Below are 16,280 nucleotides of genomic sequence, written 5' to 3' on the forward strand. Positions count from 1 at the left end.
TGAACCACACACACCCCTGGCAGCAGCTCCTAGGCAGGGAAACCGGGGGTCTCCGTGCACCGCTGCCCACAGGCCCTGCCCCCGGAGCTCCCATTGGCTGCAGTTCCAATGGCAGAGTTGAGGCTCAGCGCAGGGGCAGCGTGCAGAGACACCCCCTCCCCAGGGGCTGCAGGGACGTGCTGGCTCCTACCGGGAGTGGCGCGCCACTCAGAGCGAGGGTGGCAGGAACCTGCTTTAGCCCTGCTGCACTGCTGCTGGTGGTGGTGGGGGGGGCCCCCGGGCCTTTTTAAATTGCCATGGGGCAGGAGGCAGGGCCAGGGGGGATGCTCCAGGGTAGGCGCGCGGGGATGGCAGGCGGTGCTGGGGGGAGAGACCTCATGCTCTGAATATTCCTGGAGCACAGGCAGCATGGGCTCATACAACTCACCGCCACTGCTTATCTTGGGCGGTTCCTGGAAGTTGCTGGCATGTCTGGTTCCTAGGCTCAAGGGTGGCCAGGCGGCTCTGCATGCTGTCTCTGCCTGCAGGCACCGCCCCTGCAGCTCCCATTGGCTGCGGTTCTTGGCCAATGGGGGCTTCAGAATTGGAGCTTGGGGTAGGGGCAGCACACAGAGACCCCCTGGATGCCCCTGCACCTAGGGACCGCACACCGCAGGGACATGCCGGCTGCTTCCGGGAGCTGCGCTGAGCCAGGGCAGGTAGGGAGCCTGCCTTAGCCCCGCTGCCCTGCCGGCCGCACTTTTAGCTGCCTATGAAAATCTCCCAGATTGCTATGAATAGCAACCGAGAGACTGATTCCGATTCCGGGAGACTCCAGACCAATCCGGAAGGGTTGGCAACCCTATTCAGGGGCCACAGCACAGCTCTTAGAGCGCTTACCATGCCCAGACATGAGGGGCAGGTTGAGCTGCCCTTTGGGCTAGCTGGTGCTCAGGGCTGAGCAGGGCATAGCTTGACCCCTCACACAGCCCACCCAGACACTCCCCTTTGCATCCTTGCCAGCCCTGGTGCCCAGCTCTTCTCTGACAGTCAGATTGGGCAGCTGGCCCCATTCTGGGTGTCCGTGTGCTGTGGGGAGAGGCTTCCTAAGCTCCACACACTCCCAGTGGTGGAGCCTATAGGCTGGTTCCATGGTTTACAATAGCTATGAGTAATTCCATGTGCACTACAGCAGCACCTATGTCCCAGCTAAGACCAGGGCCCTGTTGTGCTGGGCTACACAGCGTGAGAGACAAGTCTCTGCTCTGATGTGCTTACCATCTAAATCAGGGGCGAGCAAACTATGGCTCGCGGGTCAGATCTGGCCTGCGAGCCGCTTTAAGCTGGCCCGCGAGCTCCCACTGGGGCCCTGGGTCGAGGGCCGCACTACGCTGCTCAGCCTCGCTCTGGCGCTCTGGCTGGGGTGCAGGGTCGGGGGCCGCACCATGAGGCTTCTGGAAGCTGCGGCATGAGCCGCGGCATGGCCCTGCTCCAGCTTCTAAGTGCTCCAATGGGAGCTGCAGGGGTGGTGCCTGCAGATGGGGCAGTATGCAGAGCCACCTGGCTGTGCGTCCACGTAGGAGCCGGCGAAGGGACATGCTACTGCTTCTGGGAGCTGCTTGAGGTAAGCGCTGCTTGGAGCCTGCACCCCTGAGCCTCTCCCCATGCCCCAAACTCCTGACCCAGCCCTGATCCCCCTCCCGCCCTCCAAATCACTCAATCCCAGCCCGGAACACCTTCCTGCACCCCAAATCTCTCATCCCAAGCCCCATCCCAGAGCCCGCACCCCCAGCCGGAACCTGCACCCCTTCCCACACCCCTGCCCCAGCCCTGATCCCCCACCTACCTTCTGAACCTTTCAGTCCCAGCCCAGAGCACCTTCCTACACTCCACACTCCTCATCCCGAGCCCCACCCCAGAGCCCACACACTGAACCAGATCCCTCACCCCCTCCTGCACCCCAACCCCAATTTTGTGAGCATTCATAGCCCGCCATACAATTTCTATTCCCTGTTGTGGCCCTCAGCCCAAAAAGTTTGCCTACCCCAATCTAAATAGACAAGTCAGACAAAGGGTGAGAGAGGAAACTGAGGAACAAAGCAGTGACTTGCCCAAGGTCACACAGTCGATCCATGGCAGAGCCAGGAACAGAGCTCATGTCTCTGTGTTCCTAGCTCAGTGCCTTATCCAATAGAATCAATCACACCGTCTCTCAGACAGTCTTTTACCCGACGCCCTGGATGAAAGGTGCCGTGTTGACAGCTCTGGAGGCTGAAGCCTGCTCTTTATCTACACAGCAGGTAGGAGCAGCGTGCACAATGGCAGGGTGAGCTCTCATAACTCCTAGTGCTCCCCAAGGTCTGGGGCAGGGGTGTGGGATAGAGGGGCCAGTGGGATTCTCCAGCACTCTCTAGCCTTCCACGTAACCCCTGGGCACCAGGAGTCCTGAGCTCCTGCCAGAGAAGCACCAAGTCCCAACTCCTCCCACCCTAGCACTGAGCACTGGTGAACATCACTGCCAAAGACAGGGATTTCTGACTGCCTGGTCCCCAGCCTTAGCAGAGCTATTTAAAGCAGGTGTTTGTATCCCTCTGAGGTTCACACGCGGCATCCCCTCCCTGGCTGAAGGAACCAAATGTTCTGGGCAGGAGCAAGCTGTCTGGAAATGCAGGGTTTCTAAAAGGGGAAGCTGATGGGTGAGCTCTGAACTGCCCTGACACCGTCCTGGGGTTTATTTACTGTCCGCGCCGCCTGTGATGGAGTCATGCAACCTTCCAGGGGCGGCTCAGAGTTCAGTGTCTAAGGGAAGCTGTTACTTTGCTTGGGCTACTGCCTGTCACAACCCTGTGGTATACAGGGGTCACCCGGAGTGAATTTCACATGCAGCTGGGCTCTCAGCATTCCCATTGAGTCATGCACAAAACACTCAGCAGCCATAGCTTTAGGGTGACGGCCGTCCAGACAGTCCATCGCTCTGAACAGGCAGGTGACTGACACCGAGCCATTGGAAATCCATATTTCACACACCACTGACGTCACTTGTGCAAGAGTGGCATATTTCTGGGCTCCAGCAAGTCTGTCGGAGAAAGCTGGCTGCAAATTTTCTATCAAAATGTTTTGGTTTGGGGGGATGAAAAATTGCTTTTTTTGGAGTTTTCACAAAATATATCCATTTGTGTCAAAAAATGGCTTTTTTATTTCTTGACGAAAACATGAACATTTTCAATAACAACAACAAAATTAAACCTTGCCAGAAATTGTCCCTGCAACAAAATCATGTCCCGACCAGCTCTGCTTTCTGAAACTGAGGCTGGCATCAGCACGGGCACTGGGGCTATTTTCTAAAATGCCCGCTTAGGAAAGTTTAGCTGGAAACCAAAGCACTCCCACTGTACGGGCCCCTGAGACTGCTGAGTGTGCTGAGATCTTGTCTCATTGTTTCCTTGTGCGCCCCCATCTGTCTGCCTGTCTCCACAGGCTCTCCCTGGGGTGTGGATCAGTGCTGTGGCCCTGCTCTACTCTCCAGACTCTGTCTCTCCAGTCTGGTCCCCAGGTCCATCCCCAGACAGGTCATCTGAGACGGGCCCAGAATGGTCCCTAACTCTCCTGCTGGGTAGCCTGATTCCAGACCTCAGGCTCTGTGGTCTGTTCCTAGGACTGCAAGCCTGCCATGGGTTCATCGGCTGCCGCCCCTGCTCCCCTTCCTCTGGCCTCACAATAAGATCCTCCAGTTGCGGGATGAGAGATGGGGGGCCTCTGTGCTAGGGGTGGTGCCAAGCACCTTGTTAAGTTCCCCATAGCACGGCCGTGTGCTGGGCAGATTACCAGAGCCAGGGGACAAGTCCTTGGCCTTGAGGTACAGGCACTTCAGATGTTCTGACCGCTCCCGGCACTGTGCCACTGTCTGATGGATGCCCTGCTCTGCCAGCCTCTGTGAGATACTCCCCTGGAGGACAATGTTCCTAGAGCACCTGCTGAGGTCATGATCACAGCAGCTGGTACCTAGCACCCTGGGGTGGTTCTCCGGCTAGTTGGCAACACACTGTTTTCAAATGGGGGGCAGGGCTGAGCTGGAGCGAGTGTGGAAGTGAAGCAGTCCACGTGGAAAGAGGAGGGTTAAACGCTGAGGAAGGGCATAGACACAGCAGGTAACTTCTGGTCCATAGAGAATAAGTGAGAGGGAAGTGAGGGGGCCGAAGGGCAGCAGATACAGTGCCAGGAACTGTGGGAATGATGGTAGAAGACTATTTAGACTCCAGGGCGGGTCACCAAGTCATTGCTATCTCCGCACCACACAGTGTGTCAGGAGAGAGGCTGGGTCACATGTCAATGCATGGCTTACTCACCCCGTCAGAGGGTACGCTAACTCCATGTCTACATGCCCATGGAAATCTGGATCTGTTCCTGGACAATCAGGGAAAGAAGGCTCAAGCCAGTAGGTCTATGGGCATTGACCAAACATGGATGATAGGGGGGTAGGGGCAAAACCCCATGGCTCAACATGTGGAAGTGTCAACATGCTCATACTCATAGTGGGGCAGGGACAGACACTTTGTTCTGTGTCTGTACAGCACCTAGCACAATGGGGGGCCTGGCCTGTGACTATGGCTCAATACACAAAATAGTAATATAATCTTAACTAACGTGGGATGCCAGGCACCAGGCCCGCCCACCAATGGATCACAGTGTCCAGCTTTCTCCCTAATTCCTGCTATTCTGCATCCTCTGGGTCTCTGCCGGGAGAAGGGATGAGAACCTGTTGGATTCCGGCTGCGCAGAAGTGGGGAGCCTTTCCCTGAGCTTACAGAGCCCGTCTTCCATTCATTTCCTGAGGGGTGGTGTGGACGGCAGCAGGGAGGAGGGAGACAGGGCAGGCTAGGGATGCCGGCACTGTCTGTGTCAGATCCCTGAGACTTTAACAGCGACTGTGCTGTCCTTGTATTCTCTTTAAATGGCAGGGGAGGGGTCACCCTGACACTGCTGCCATTTGGTGTGTGTTCCAATGCAGCACGCTGCAGGGCGAGCGTCCACGCCGTGCTCTTTCCTGGTGGGCTTTAGAATTTGTTCCCTAATTGCTGTTTGTTCCCCTTAAACCTGGGAGATGCACAAGCCATGGGAATGACATCGTGAGGAACAACTGTGCAGGGGCTCAGGGAGTGCTAGTTCACTCCTCCTGCATTTCTGTATGATGATCAGTGGGCATGCATGATCGCCAGCCATCTGATCTGCCCCAAGCCCTGCAAAGCCCAGTAGGGAGCGGGTATTCTGGGGCTCCCAGGGAGGCCAGTACCCTGACCTCCATGTGTGCAGAGGGAGATTCTTCCATGCAGGCTCCTCTCTGTGTACATACCCTGAGGGGGTGCCCCTGCCCATAGCAGCAAAGTGGTGTATATGTTACAACTGCCCTCTGTTTGATGCCCTCTGTTCAGCTGTGTGTCATGGGTCCTACACTGCAACTCTAAAGGAGCGTCTTCTTTGAGCTCAAGTGGTAGCAGGGCCTGTGAATCTGAGCACAGTTCCCTCCACCGCCATGCAGTGCTGAATGGCTACAAGGCACAGCATGGTGGCAGTCACACAGCCCTACATGGCCATGATGCAGTGTGTATCATGGCATCCTGTCCCAGCTGGTGGCAACCAGGAGTGGGCACCGCCAGAAATATCCAGGGCAGTGATACAAAGCTCCGGCTGCAGATGTTAAATCCGGTGTAGAGCACTGCACCTTTATTCATTATTATTATTATTATTAATTTCACCCGGGCAGCTCTATCAGGAATCGGGGCCCCTCCTGTACAGAGAGGTAACTAAAAAGACAATGTGCGCTCCAGAGAGTTCACAATCTAGACGTCAGGCTGGACACAACAGGTGGATGAAACATTTAAGTGGCTTTGGGGAGAGACAAAGTAACAAAACCAAGAGTGTTTAGCAGAAATTAGAAATCTCAGCTGCCCGCTTGGCTAACCAATGCCAGGCTCAGGGAGCGGGAGACAGTATGGACTCGAGAGCACTAAAGTGAGCTGCAGGGAAAGGAGGAAAACGAGAGAGTTTTAGCATTGTGTCATTTTTCATTCATCGACTCCAAAGCCCTTCACAAAGGAGTCCTCACCACTATGGGGAAACTGAGGCAGCGAGCTGGACAGCAACTGCCCAGAGTCCCCCAGCACTAGAACCCGGAGCTCCTGAGTCCCACACCCCTGCCCAATCCACTGGGTGACCTGCCAACTTAATCTTTTGAGCACCGTGCTCACTTCAGCCACAACACACTGATGTGCTTGGCCTGTCCCACCTAGACTTGCTGCGCAGCTCTGCCTCCGCCCTGGCTCTAGTCGTATGGATGGGTCACTCAAATGCCAAACCCATGGGTCTAGCGAGTTATAGCCTGACTGAAACCAGAAGTTTAAGAGTTGAGGGAATTTAATAACTTGATTATGACTTATTTGCACTGCATTTTGCTAGCTGCCTGCCAAGGTGATGCAACACTGAATCATGCTGGCAAAAGAGCTGATTCCAGTTATTTCCATTTTAAAGCATTCTCGTGTTTATACCCTGTCCTTGAGACCTTCCCTTTTAAATCATGACAGCCAGGATAGTGGATTCCCTTCCCAGGGACTAAGAGGGAGCAGACCAGGACAAGTACAGCAGCATATAGCAATAATTCCTGCTCTTTTAAAGCTTGGAACAGAATGAATCTGAGTTTTTCCTGGGGGAGAGTAGTCTGATCTACTGTTGCAGGTCAGCAAACCCCAGAGGCCTGCTGGTAGTTGGCCAGATGGTCAGAATAGGATTTCTAACCAGACTGCCTGGGTGAAGGTAGGTCAGGAGAAAGCTTAGTGCTCACACAGACTCTAAATCAGTGCTACTCAAAGTGGTGGTCCACGGACCGGTGCTGGTCCACGAGCCATCGGCTGCCGGTCTGCGGGCACACTGGGAAAAAAAATTGCCAGTCCCTCATATCAGATAGCTCGAGAAGCACTGCTCTAAACGACCCTACAGCCAGGACTGCAAACAGGCAGGATCAAACACAGAGGCAGCTGGGCTGAACATCAGCTTGTTGTAGATTAACTGATGCCGGCTAGTCATTCAGCTAATGACACTTGCTGGGCAATGAATTCTTTCCCAGGATTCATACTTGTCGGCTGAGGCTGCCGGTGTCACTTTTGACCAGAGCTGAGCCAAATCTTCTCACATCCTGTTTGCACTTAGCTCGGAATGCAGCATCTTCACTGAGGTCCTTTCATGACGGAGGGAATCAAGGCCCAGAGAGACTAGAAATCTGGATCTGCCCCTGGGCAGTCAGGGAAAGCAGGCTCCAGCAAACAGCCCCCAGGTTCTAACAGGAGGGAGCTGACGGTGGGACATGCTCTGCAAAGGGTCCTGGAACGTGCTTGATCTGACAGTGCCTGGGTTTGCTGATGCTGCGAGGTGTATCAGGTCTCCCTGGTGTTGCTGGAGGGCTGCATCCAGGTGAGTGGCCTGCACAGGCGGGAGTTATTCGACCTAGCTGGGTGGGGAAGGTTTGGTCAGCAGCAGCCCAGCTGGAATCATTTGCTTTGTAGTTTTATATGAGTGGTTGTATCTGCCAAGGGGAAACGTCCCTGCCTTAAAGCTAGAATAGCTCATAAGCGCATCCCATCAATGTCACAACATTGCCAGTTCAGACACACTTCCCGCCACGCGTTAGCACCCTGACCCACCCTACCTACCTGCCTTCCCAGACTCCTCAGCTCCCTGCCATGGTCCCACCCAGAAAACACCCCACTCTTCCAAACCACACACAAGCACACAACCACAGTGAGGTTCACTGGGCCAGATCCCCCAGCAAGCTCTGCCCACTTTGTGCTGCTCCAGGGATGTAAAGCAGCCCTAAACCCAGCTTCACTGTCCAGTAGGGTTGCTGTCTGCTTTGCATCAGAGGAAGGGCACAGAACAGCCAGAACCGGGACTACAGTCCCTTCAGCCCTATGTGCACTGGTGAAGTGTAGAATGTGGGAGAACATATGAGTTCCAAGCTAAGGTTGTGCAGCAGGGGGCCAGTCTAATGCCCATGGATATCAGTGGGAGGCATTCGGCTGACTTCACTAGGTGATGAATCAGGTCCCCAAGAGTTCAATTTGGAGGCTAAAATTCAAAGATTTAAGTGTGCAAACAGCAGGATTTTTGTCCTGCTTTAAGTGCAAATCACAGTGCAAGCATTCTGATACAGCTGCCAACACACCTCACTAGGATGTGCCTGGAGCATGGGATAGGAACATCTGAGACATCAAAGAAAGGCATGCATTCATTCTCTCTTGCATACACCAACTACGCTCAAAGTAGCACAAACGTGCATGGACATTGCACACTCCTGCACCCCAATGACACATCGATCGTCTCGTGTCCAGGCACATTGCTAGCAGTTCTAGCCAAAAGCCCTTGCTGCCGTACGGGTGGAATTTGTACAGTGCAAAAAAGTGGAAAATGACTGAGAATCTAGATCTTGGTCAGTACCAGACAGCAAACCCCAATGATGCCTGAACCTGGTGATACTCTAAACAACGAGAGCTCTCAGTCATACTTCCATCGCTTCACATCAACTGAACGCACATTCTAGGCTTCCGAGTGACAATTCTGGAGTTTTGTCATACAGATTTTGGTAGCTCCCAGGGACCCTACATGAGATCAGAGCCAGCTTGTGCTAGGTACTGCACACACAATCCCTGCCCTGAAGAGCTTATGTGATAGCTGCCAGCTTTGGCAACTCATTGAGGATTGAGCCAGGAACCTCCAAAGCGAATGGTATGTGTTACTATAGCATGAGCGAAAGCTCCCTAGTTAAGGCTACCGCAGTTTCATAATCTCTGCAGATCAGCACCACAGGGGCCCTGTCACACACCTCCCCAGTGGGTTACACTTATGAACTAAATGGACAAGCCAGATCCAGAGATGGGAGGAAGGGACAGAACACAGCTCAATGTTTCCTTAAGTGACCATAAGGAATGAAGCTAAAGAGAGCTTTATTATCTAACAATGGAGTCACTTCATGTATACCTCCTGAGCCCTCACACTTTGCATTGAATCCAACATATTAGCCAGAGCTGCTTGGATTATTCTGTGCAAATAATGTCTTTGACACATGTTGCCATGTGTCATTGAATAATCCAAGTGGCTCTTGAGACGTCAAATGATATTTGTCAAATCCTTTCTTTGGATTGTGTTTGCCAGCAAGCTCGGACTAAAGTATTTGCAAACAGACTTTCCTAATAATCAAACAAAGGCAATCTTCTTGGAGATGCTCCTTTCCTTTTACTGTGTGCACAGCTGGTTTCATCTCTCTTGGGGCTAAAAATGGCCTGTGTATTATTACTGATGATTTGTATTGCTATTGCACCTAGAGGCCCCCTAGTTGGGGTTTGGGAGGGCCCCATATGCTAAAGTCAATGCCTGCCCCCAAGAACTTACACTCTATGATGTGTGCCAAAAGAGATACAACAGACGGAGGGAGGGCAAGGTAGCAGGGAGACAACTCTGATCAGTGGAACAGGCAGCAGTTACTGCACATGAGCCACTTACCCCTTGTTGAGTGTTTTGCAGGCTGCATGGTAAAGGTCAGTTCTAAGAATCTCCTAAAATCTAAACCTTACCCCTCATTCTAGAGACTGGGGGGCCTGCTAATTATTTACACTAAGACCATTTTATATTGATCTGGTGGTGTGATGGGGCATTTGTGTAAATGAGTGTGCAGCCCCGGGTAGTCCTTTGCTGCTGTGTTTTGCCATACAAAGATCAGCCAGATAGACCTTTCTATTAGATGAAGGCAACAAACAAGAACAAAAGTAATATCTCCAGGAGAGAGAGCACAGTGTGTGTGTCTCTCTCCTCTGCAATAATCTGCACTGAGCTGGACACAAAATGGCTGCTGTCTTTGCAGGCAGTACAGACCTCAGAGATTTCAAGGTGAAACTCAGTCACAACAGTTACCTAGCTAAATTCGCCTCATCCATCCCTTTCATACATTTTCTCAAACTCCATTCACCGCTCCTTAGATACACCCAGAATCCTTTGCACCCTTCATCTGTGCAGGAGGTGTCTGGAATGCATCCATCCTGTCAATCAGGTTGGAATGACTGAGGCCTGAGTTCCCCTTCTCCTCTTATGAACAAATCAGCCACTTGGGGTGCAGGCTGGCTCCAGGATTGGGTCCTTAAAGTTTCAGCCTCTAGGTAAACATCTCCCTGACTCACTGGGTGTGAGAGGCGCATGGCATGTGTGGCTGAGAAATGAGAGGGAAGCTCCGGGAGGAGAGTTTTCTGTGCCCTGCTGAGACCATGGACCAGGCATCTTTATTTCATTAACCCACCTGGACTTTTATTGATGATTAACCAGTTAATTGCGAGACACTAGTCCCGTCTGCCCATGGCATGCAGGGCAACCTCTGCCTCCCTGGGGATATTGAGGCTGCTTCTGTGGCTGGCCCAGTGCCGGGCGAGGGGCTGGAGCGGGGGCGGGATGAGGTCACTCTGGGCCCATGCATGTGAGGCAGCCTGGCTCAGCCGCAGCTGTGCAAACACCTCCCAGTGACACGCAGCCCAGAAAGGCGCCTTTGGCCCAGGGGAGGGAGACACGGTCAGAGCCACGGAGGAACGCCGGCCTTTCAGAGCAGGAGCTGGGCTCTTACTTGGAAGCTGGCCAGGGCAGGTGCCGGATGATAGCAGCCCGGGAAACTGATGAGGGAGGATAATTGGGAAGCTGTTATTCCTCCCCCTGTCTCTCCTTTTGTTAACTAATAGCAGGGGAGGCTGGTCTAACGATTAGATCATGCTTTGCAGCCGCCTGCTTCTGGCTCCAGTCCTTCCCACGAGGCGTCTCCATAACCCTCTCCCGCCTGATGGGATTTGATAGCCTTGCGACCATGGTGCTAGCTGTTGTCATGCAGCGCACCTTTCAATCTCTCCATTGTCTGCAGGGACAGGTAGCCAGTCTGTGCTCAGCTCCCGGCACTCAGGGGATACACACCGTCTGCTCACTGGGGGAAACTTGGCTTTGGTCCCTTCTTGCTTTGCTGTTCTCTGAGCCGGGCCCACGGCTGCTCCTTGTGCATGGAGAGATCTAAAGAGAATTATCACTCCCGGCTCCCCACCTTCTGCCACACACTGATCTCCTGCAAGGGGGATGTCTTCACTGCAGCTTTAGTCAGGGTGATCGCACCCCGCTCCGAGGCCCTGGGATAGCCTGGCCTGGGTGTGGGCAGATAAACTGCAAAGCCCAAGTTACTGCATCCTCCCCCATGGGTGTCGCTAGGGTCTCTGGGCACACGTCCCATGCTTCTTTGGTCTGCAGTGAGCTTGTGATTCTTTCCCAATGAATTGTGGGAGACTTTGTCTGTCCTTCTGGGCACCCGGATGGAATTGTGGGAAGGTGCTGGAGGACTTGAGGGGTTCAGCCTGTGTCACCACTGTAAAGTCAGTGAGTTGCTAGCCCGAGTGAAAGCAGCACCTTTCAGCTTATTCCCCAGCTGGGCAGGCTAGCCTGGCTGTGAAATACCACCAGACTTGGGTCGCGGGTTGTGCGTGTGGGGACACAAGGGGACTTTGGACAATGCCTGGGTAAGAACCCGGGTTAATTTGGCAGTGAAGACAGAACCCGAACAGCCTTTTGATTTGCTCTTCCTCCCTACCCTTCCTCATCCTCGGCCGAGCTGCCGGCCAGGCTGTTCTCATGGGCTGGCTGCATTTCGGAGCAGGCGGGCTGGCTGTCAGGGCACATTCTGCCATTCGCTGTGTTCTGTTACCTAATGCTTCCAAGCACTGCCAAGCTGCAGTCACCCCTCCTCAGCAATTACACAGCACTGCGCGGCAAAGGGCCTCCTCCTGGAAAAGTGCCCAGCCAAGCGGGGCTACCCGGGGAGGGAGTGGGGGCAATCTGACGAGCTTGTTGTAGCTGTAGAATCGCCTTTTGGAGCTGCTAATGCTGCAGCTGCTAACTGAGATGTTAAACACACAGCCCCGGTCTGCGCACAATGGGGACAGTTGTTTGCATCTGCCTGGTATTAATTCCCTGTTTGTAATTCGTTCTCAGTGAGCTGCGCCCTGGAGACTCGTGAGACACAAACCATAGTTACGAGCTCAGACAATCAAGCCGTAACTTCTTCCCACTGCATCTCCGAGGTGTTAACTTCCAGCCTTGGTGCTGGTATCTGCTGCCAGTGCTGACATGCCCCTCGCTGGCAGATGACCTTCTCCTCTCTAGTGGGCTCCCACAGGGCAGGGCGTAGCAATAAAACATGATGTACTGTGCGTTCCTCCCCCGGAGGGGCAGTTCTCTTGGTAGATTCTCTTTTATGGCCTGCCCTAGCCAGGGGGAGACTCCAGGTGCCGCCGTGCCTTGTAGCTTCAAATGCTGGCTGCGGTCAGGAGAGAGGCGTGGGTGGAGCACAGCAAGAAGGGTCACTGTGGGAAATGACATCTTCTTCCTCCGCAGATCTGCTCCCGGGGGCAGTAAGTTCTGGGGGCAAGCACGGACTTTCTGGTGTCTGCTTGGGCAGCTCTTAGCACATGGGGCTCCTGGGCTGCTCAGTGCTACCCCATATAAATAATAAATAGTGCTAATAGGCAGCCGCTAGTTACCCAGCAGTGGTGGGAGCGGTCACCTCTGGAGGACGGAGACAATACTGCATTTAAACCTTTTTCCAAGTCCTGGCTACACTGAGACAGAGTTGGGGACCCAGGACAGTGGTCCCATACCCAGGAGTACAGCACTGCCAAAGCCAAGCATTCAAAACGTGCGAATGAGGCCCCCCAAATCCTGAGATTGGCTTAAACATGTGTAATTTTAAAATAATCGCTTTTGGAGGGTCCTTTTTCTTTGCCTTCTGGCTTTGGATCCTTTCGGGGCTCTGTTTCCAAGCTTTTCTCTTCCGTCACAAGGGAGAGAAAGGTACTTTTCATTTTAAATAAAGCAGGGATTCTCCCATAATCACAGGACTCCAGGAGCTGGGGCTCAAGAGCAAACACCAAATAGCACGACAGTGGCAGTAAAAAAGCATGAGAACTGGCCATACTCAGAGCTTCCCACTTCTGGTGGGAGGCAGAAAGGACACAGCTGGGTTTGGACTGGAGACAGGAAAATCACCCTGTAGTTGTTCCATGAGCATCTCGGGTGGGAGAGGAGATGGGAACTCCCAACAGCATGCACTCTGAGTCACGTTTCAGCTGTCTTTGAATTCTGGTGACCATTAGCCAGGAAGAACAGAGGCTCCTGTATCTTTCTTTCAAAGGCCCCCCACCCCCATCAACCTCAGCAGAGCCAGACCCTCCCCCTTGCCAAGCTCTCATTGTTACTGCGTAATGAGAATCCAGGGCTAGGCTCTGGCCCTGCAGCGCAGGGTGTGGGGTGGGGGGAGGAGATGGGGGGTTCTGATTTCTGCTGGATCCAGAGCTGGCCTTTCCAGGGTTCGAACGAGCCTGCTAGCTGTGGCTTCGGAGCTCTCCTGCAGAGCTTGGCATCAGAGATTGTGTATTTGGGTCTGGGATGGACTGTAAGCTGGGAATTGACCCTGGGAGTGGGGCGGAGAAGTTTCAAATGGATTGCAGTGTAGTTAGATTCACACCCTCCGGGGTCAGCCATTTGGCTGCTGGCTCGTGGATTTGGGGGCAGGTTCTGGGGTGCGGGCACAGGACTGGCAGGGGGCCTAACCTGCTCTCCGTTCTGTACATGAACGTCTCCAAAGAACTGGGCTCTCCATGCTGAGCATATAACAAGGGCTGGCGCTGGGCTCAGAGGAGCTGGGGTCAGTCCCTGCTCTTCCACCGGCTTCCTCTGTGACCTCGGGCCAGTCCCTCGTCTGTGCCTCAGGTCCCCCTCTGCAACAGGAGGACAATAAAGCTCTCTGGGTCTGTGGGCTCCATTCAGATGGTGACCTATGGAGGGCAGGGCCTGGCTCGCCCTACGTGGCTGTGCAGTGCCCCATGGCCTGAGCTCAGCCGGGGCCTCTGTGCTGCTCCAGTCAGTGGTAGGAATGGTGCATCTCCAGCTCAGCTGGCCCCTGGCAGGTGCCTGTGTTGACCACAGTGGGATTGGGCAGGGCCTTCCTGTCCCACAGACAGATACATGCCTCCCAAGTCCCAAAGGCAATCTGCTGGGAGAGGCAGCTGCCTGCGGAACAGAGCCCTTCTTCTTCTCCGGCCAGCACCTGGTCTGGCTCTTCAAAGCCTTATTGTTTCTCCATTACACAGGCAACGCTGTGGATTAACATTTAACACTCCCCCCACCCCCCAGCCTGTTACACAGGCTCCCGTCTGGGGCTAGCGCTGAGTATCCCCTGCCAGGCGATGGATGGAGGCGTGCGCCTCTGAGAACACCCCGTCTTTGTGCCCGCCGAGCCACCGCTCCCCCCAGCTTCCTAAGGTCTCACATCCTCCCACGGATGGACGCCCGGGCCTGTTGTAACACTGGGGACCGGGGGAGGGGATGGGCAGGATGGGAGCAGTACTGCTCACCAGCACCCCCCTGCTGAAGGACCCCGAACACAACGGCACAGTGGCCAAGCTGTGATGACTGGGCTCGCATGGCTGGGGCAGCGTGTTGAAGGCCGTCACCCCGTTTCCTCCGTGCCTGTTCCCAAAGCGTGACTGCAGGGTTCCTACGTGCATGGAAGCTAGGGGCAGCGTCTGTGCCTGACGCGATGAGCCAGGCCCAGAACCCCAGGGGGACGTGGGGCCCTTTGGAGTGCCTGGCTCCTGGCGTCTCTCAGGGCGGGGCAGAGGCCGGACTCTGTGCAGTGACAGCCCTGGGGATTTGTTTACTCCGGCTGCTGCCTGCCGCCATACCCTGTGCTTCTCCCTGCCTCTTGCAGAGTGATGAGCACAGCCTGTGCATCCTAGTGTCACTCTAAGCCCTGGTCTGGGCCTCACCAGCACAGCAGGGGTTGCTGGTCACCTGACACCCTGGATCCTCACAGCCCTGAAGTTTGTGCGGGGCTCGATATGCAGCTGGATCTGGATCTGGATTGTGCAGCCTGCACCCCTTCTCTGATGGAAGCCCCAAATCATCACTTACAGCAAATGGGTCTGTCTTACAGAGCCCTCTACCTTTGACTGCTGTTCCAGCATAGCCTGCTTCTGCTCCTGGCAGTGTAGGCTTTACCCTGACCCTTATGGACTCTGCTGATCCCACAATGAGCCCAGCTAAGTCACTGTGGGGATTGAGAGACTCAGTGCCGCCCCCGCATGGTTTATCTGTTGGATAAGGCATCAAGCCAACACCCTTGCGGTCCCTGAAGACCCTTTTCACACGAACCAGGTATCTGAGACAAGTCCAGACTCAGGTCATTATAATCTGCCTCCCTACATGGCCCCTGGATACAGGATTCTTCTTTGCTTTCCTTTTCAAACTGTCGTGTATTGCAGAGTTGCTGTTTGCTGTTGAACAGCTGCTGTGTTCCACCCCAGAGGTGGTTGCATTTCAGTGGGCGGTGATGGTGGGTGGGGGATGAAGGGGCTGTTCCAAAACTCCTGTCCGAGGTGGGGTCTGCTGGGAATCAGCATTTTCCTATGTAGGCTCCGCACCATGCACCCAGCAGTCCCTCTCATCCTGTAGAGCCCTGTCCCTACAACATCGCTGCTGAGGGGGTTTGTGGGCGATGGGGGAGAGGCTGCTCACCCCCCCCCTCCCCGCCATGTAGGGGACCAGTGCTGCTACGCACAGCTTCCCTGTGCACTTGGGAGCACGTGGACCTCTCGGTCTGAGAGCTGCTGAAGGGACAGGCAGGCCATCATCACTATTGATTGAAAAAAGCTGTGTTTACGAATCCTGGATGGAGACGGGACGGGATCCCCAGGAAAATTAAAGTCCCCGAGGGCAGGAAATGCCCATCACTCGCTGGGGTGGAAAATCCCTCAGCCAGGGTGGGTTTGGGCAGCACTAGAATAGCCAGAGCGGCAGAGACGAAGGCAGGAGTCACAACGGTTCGTGTCACATCCAGGCTTTGACGCACTGTGACTGAATCAGACCAAAGGAAACCTCAGGCAGCTGCTGTACAGAGAACACCCTCCGAGCTGCGGGGGGCCAGAGCCAGGGCCAGCAGGCTGGGGGTAGCAGGAGTGCAGCCCCCGCCCCACCGAAGTGGGGGAGTCATTAGGCCTCGTTAGGTCTGTTTGTGGGTGTAATGGGAGTGGGTGGCTCAGGGGCCTGGAAACGGCATATGGAGCTGTTCACCTCCAGGCCAAAGGCTTCCCCCAGCCCAGGCTGGTCAGGGCTTAAGGTTGTGGTGGTCTCCCTCCAGTTCCCAAGTGAGCGGGTCACAAACACCAGACTCCCTGGGCTGGCTG

This window comes from Lepidochelys olivacea, assembly GCF_965140295.1.
Source record: "Lepidochelys olivacea isolate rLepOli2 genome assembly, chromosome: 14".
NCBI lineage: Eukaryota > Metazoa > Chordata > Testudines > Cheloniidae > Lepidochelys > Lepidochelys olivacea.